The sequence below is a fragment of the Palaemon carinicauda genome, chromosome 13 (genome assembly GCF_036898095.1).
Source record: "Palaemon carinicauda isolate YSFRI2023 chromosome 13, ASM3689809v2, whole genome shotgun sequence".
Classification (NCBI taxonomy): domain Eukaryota; kingdom Metazoa; phylum Arthropoda; class Malacostraca; order Decapoda; family Palaemonidae; genus Palaemon; species Palaemon carinicauda.
The window spans coordinates 6,390,076-6,395,075 of record NC_090737.1 but is presented as its reverse complement, the minus strand read 5'-3'; the positions used below and the strand labels follow the sequence as shown (position 1 = coordinate 6,395,075).

Here is a 5,000-nt window from a genome sequence, read left to right as displayed (position 1 = left end):
GAGAGAGAGAGAGAGAGAGAGAGAGTATTCTCTATAATCCCCAAGTGATTGCCTTGGCTAACGGCTCCTTCAGGCGTACCTAGATGTGTGATCGCACCCAAACATAAGCCCAGATTACCTTCAGGAGCCTCTGGGACACTGTCAGAATATATTTGCCCTTCAACAGAGGAAAATACTCCTCGTAATAAGAAAAAAAAAATAAGCGATTGCTCCCCTTTTGTCTTCTAGCATACTCGAAATCTAAGAGATGATTTTTTCTTGTATATTCAATACCCACTATGTTAAGTCTTCTAGCATACTCGAAATCTAAGAGAGTTTCTTTCTTGAATTTCCAATACCCACTATGTTAAGTCTTCTAGCATACTCGAAATCTAAGAGAGTTTCTTTCTTGAATTTTCAATACCCACTATGTTAAGTCTTCTAGCATACTCGAAATCTAAGAGAGTTTCTTTCTTGAATTTTCAATATCCACTATGTTAAGTCTTCTAGCATACTCGAAATCTAAGAGAGTTTCTTTCTTGAATTTTCAATATCCACTATGTTAAGTCTTCTAGCATACTCGAAATCTAAGAGAGTTTCTTTCTTGTATTTTCAATATCCACTATGTTAAGTCTTCTAGCATATTCGAAATCTAAGAGATAATCTTTTCTTGTTTATTCAATACCCACTATGTTAAGTCTTCTAGCATACTCGAAATCTAAGAGAGTTTCTTTCTTATATTTTCAATATCCACTATGTTGAGTCTTCTAACATACTCGGAATCTAAGAGTTTCTTTCTTGTATTTTTAATACCTACCATGTTGAGTCTTCTAGCATACTCGAAATCTAAGAGAGTTTCTTTACTCGAAATCTAAGAGAGTTTCTTTCTTGTATTTTCAATACTCACTATGTTGAGTCTTCTAGCATACTCGAAATCTAAGAGATAATCTTTTCTTGTATATTCAATACCCACTATGTTAAGTCTTCTAGCATACTCGAAATCTAAGAGAGTTTCTTTACTCGAAATCTAAGAGAGTTTCTTTCTTGTATTTTCAATACTCACTATGTTGAGTCTTCTAGCATACTCGAAATCTAAGAGATAATCTTTTCTTGTATATTCAATACCCACTATGTTAAGTCTTCTAGCATACTCGAAATCTAAGAGAGTTTCTTTACTCGAAATCTAAGAGAATTTCTTTCTTGTATTTTCAATACCCACTATGTTAAGTCTTCTAGCATACTCGAAATCTAAGAGCGTTTCTTTCTTGTATTTTCAATACCCACTATGTTGAGTCTTCTAGCATACTCGAAATCTAAGAGATAATCTTTTCTTGTATATTCAATACCCACTATGTTAAGTCTTCTAGCATACTCGAAATCTAAGAGAGTTTCTTTACTCGAAATCTAAGAGAGTTTCTTTCTTGTATTTTCAATACCCACTATGTTAAGTCTTCTAGCATACTCGAAATCTAAGAGCGTTTCTTTCTTGTATTTTCAATACCCACTATGTTGAGTCTTCTAGCATACTCGAAATCTAAGAGATAATCTTTTCTTGTATATTCAATACCCACTATGTTAAGTCTTCTACCATACTCGAAATCTAAGAGAGTTTCTTTACTCGAAATCTAAGAGAGTTTCTTTCTTGTATTTTCAATATCCACTATGTTGAGTCTTCTAACATACTCGGAATCTAAGAGTTTCTTTCTTTTATTTTCAATACCCACTATGTTGAGTCTTCTAGCATACTCAAAATCTAAGAGTTTCTTTACTCGAAATCTAAGAGAGTTTCTTTCTTGTATTTTCAATACCCACTATGTTAAGTCTTCTAGCATACTCAAAATCTAAGAGAGTTTCGTTACTCGAAATCTAAGAGAGTTTCTTTCTTGTATTTTCAATACCCACTATGTCAAGTCTTCTAGCATACTCAAAATCTAAGAGAGTTTCTTTCTTATATTTTCAATATCCACTATGCTGAGTCTTCTAACATACTCGGAATCTAAGAGTTTCTTTCTTTTATTTTCAATACCCACTATGTTGAGTCTTCTAGCATACTCAAAATCTAAGAGAGTTTCGTTACTCGAAATCTAAGAGAGTTTCTTTCTTGTATTTTCAATACCCACTATGTTGTCTTCTAACATACTCGTATCTCGAAATCTGAGAGATTATCTTTTCTTGTATTTTCAATACCCACTGTAGGTTAGTTCATGCACAGTTTAAAGGTTTAAAGGCCGCTCATGAATGGCAGAAGCAAGGGAAAGTGACGATTGCCCTAAGAGGGCAATGCCCTAGAGACTGATCATATATTCAAATGATCAGAGCCCAAGGCCCCTCTCCATCCAAGCTAGGACCAGGGAGGTCCTGGCAATGGCTGCTAATAACTTAGCAGATAGACCTATAGGTTCCCCCAAACACCCGCATTCTTAGCTCACAGGGATGGTGAGTTTGCAGCGACCCAAGAAACTAACGAGTTTGAGCGGGATTCGAACCCCAGCCTGGCACTCACTATGAAAAGGTTTAAAGACCGCTCATGAATGGCAGGGGCAAGGAACAGGGACATTGCCCTATCGAGCAGGATAATGCCCTAGAGACTGACAATATATACATATGATCAGCTCCCAATTCCCTCTCCACTCAAGCTAGGACCAGGAGGGCCAGGCAATGGCTGCTGATAACTCAGCAGATAGACCTATAGGCTCCCCCAAACCCACCCTCCTTAGCTCACAAGGATGGTAAGGTTGCAACGTCCAAAGAAACTAACGAATTTGAGCGGGACTCGAACCCCAGTCTGGCGTTCAGGAGTCAGTGACGTACCATATCGGCCACCCACAACCCTGCAAGTTTTACGTGACCATGTGAATTATCTTATGACATAATTTTTGAAGAAACATTACTGTTATTTACCTTATTTCCGTAGATTAGACATTACGCAGTCAGCTGGGAACATTACTGAAAGGTAAAAAGAAACAATAATGTTATTGGCTGCTCTAATAGAAAATTAAAGTGCAGACATACTCTAAATATAAAAAAGATTACATATATATTTTAAAATATTAGTGTAAGTCTCAGAATTATGAAATAAATTGATAATGGATGGTTTGCATATCTAAAATAACTCTCTTCATTGTAGATATGTCAGAAAATCATCTTTTACTCTTCATTATTAATTTCAGAGCTATAACATTTGTGATTAATCCCGCTAATGTTTATTAGGTATACGTAAAATAACATGAAATATTTATTTATACCATTAGGGCAACTAACTATGAGAGAGAGAGAGAGAGATAGAGAGAGAGAGAGAGAGAGAGAGAGAGAGAGAGGTCAAATAACTAAGCATTCAGTGAGGAGAGAGAGAGAGAGAGGAGAGAGAGAGAGAGAGAGAGAGAGAGAGAGAGAGAGGTCAAATAACTAAGCATTCAGTTAGAGAGAGAGAGAGAGAGAGATCAAATAACTAATCATTCAATGAGAGAGAGAGAGAGAGAGAGGAGAGAGAGAGAGAGAGAGAGAGAGATCAAATAACTAATCATTCAATGAGAGAGAGAGAGAGAGAGAGAGAGAGAGAGAGATCAAATAACTAATCATTCAATGAGAGAGAGAGAGAGAGAGAGAGAGAGAGAGAGAGAGAGAGAGAGAGAGAGAGAGAGATCAAATAACTAAGCATTCAGTTTTAGAGAGAGAGAGAGAGAGAGAGAGAGAGAGAGAGAGAGGAGAGAGAGAGAGAGAGAGAGAGAGAGAGAGCTTAAATAACTAAACATTCAGAGAGAGAGAGAGAGAGAGAGAGAGAGAGATCAAATAACTAATCATTCAATGAGAGAGAGACAGAGAGAGAGAGATCAAATAACTAAGCATTCAGTTTAGAGAGAGAGAGAGAGAGAGAGAGAGAGAGAGAGAGAGAGAGCTCAAATAACTAAACATTCAGAGAGAGAGAGAGAGAGAGAGATCAAATAACTAATCATTCAATGAGAGAGAGAGAGAGAGAGAGAGAGGAGAGAGAGAGAGAGAGATCAAATAACTAAGCATTCAGTTTTAGAGAGAGAGAGAGAGAGAGAGAGAGAGAGAGAGAGAGAGAGAGAGAGAGAGCTCAAATAACTAAACATTCAGAGAGAGAGAGAGAGAGAGAGAGAGAGAGAGAGAGAGATCAAATAACTAATCATTCAATGAGAGAGAGAGAGAGAGAGAGAGAGAGAGAGATCAAATAACTAATCATTCAATGAGAGAGAGAGAGAGAGAGAGAGAGAGAGAGATCAAATAACTAAGCATTCAGTTTTAGAGAGAGAGAGAGAGAGAGAGAGAGAGAGAGAGAGAGAGAGAGAGAGAGCTTAAATAACTAAACATTCAGAGAGAGAGAGAGAGAGAGAGAGAGATCAAATAACTAATCATTCAATGAGAGAGAGAGAGAGAGAGAGATCAAATAACTAAGCATTCAGTTTTAGAGAGAGAGAGAGAGAGAGAGAGAGAGAGAGAGAGCTCAAATAACTAAACATTCAGAGAGAGAGAGAGAGAGAGAGGAGAGAGAGAGAGAGAGAGATCAAATAACTAATCATTCAATGAGAGAGAGAGAGAGAGAGAGAGAGAGAGAGAGAGAGAGAGAGATCAAATAACTAAGCATTCAGTTTTAGAGAGAGAGAGAGAGAGAGAGAGATTTCCTTTCTTACGAGCCGCATTCTGACTCATCATCCATCAGCACACCCTTTCCTTTAAGGCTGATTTTTATTTTCCCTTTCCCCTACCATCTTTTTGCCATTCGTTGAAGCAAAATCGTTCTTCTTCACAGGTTCCTAAGACTTTCCTGCGAGGCAAAAGAAAATGCAACTCTAAGTAATGGTTGCAGAGTCTTTATTTACCATCTTTGTACTACCAATATATGGTGGGACTTACTTTATCAATATTACAGTTTTCAGTATCATAATAAAATTTGGATACAATGATTATAGTCCAATTCTTTTTAGTGAGGCAGATTTGCACCGACTCGCAGGGGTGCCCCTTTAGCTCGGAAAAGTTTCCTGCTCGCTGATTGGTTAGAG

General features: G+C 37.4%; 1 protein-coding gene across 1 annotated transcript in view; it reads right to left on the bottom strand.

The window, feature by feature from the left end:
* LOC137652162 (potassium voltage-gated channel protein Shaw-like) overlaps nucleotides 1-2,928 on the bottom strand; it is a 93,098-nt gene extending 90,170 nt beyond the window's left edge. The window contains exon 1 of the mRNA XM_068385369.1: nucleotides 2,881-2,928. The gene's annotated coding sequence lies outside the window, so the exon portion shown is untranslated. The remainder of the gene's footprint in view (nucleotides 1-2,880) is intronic.
* Between the last annotated feature and the right edge of the window lie 2,072 nt (nucleotides 2,929-5,000).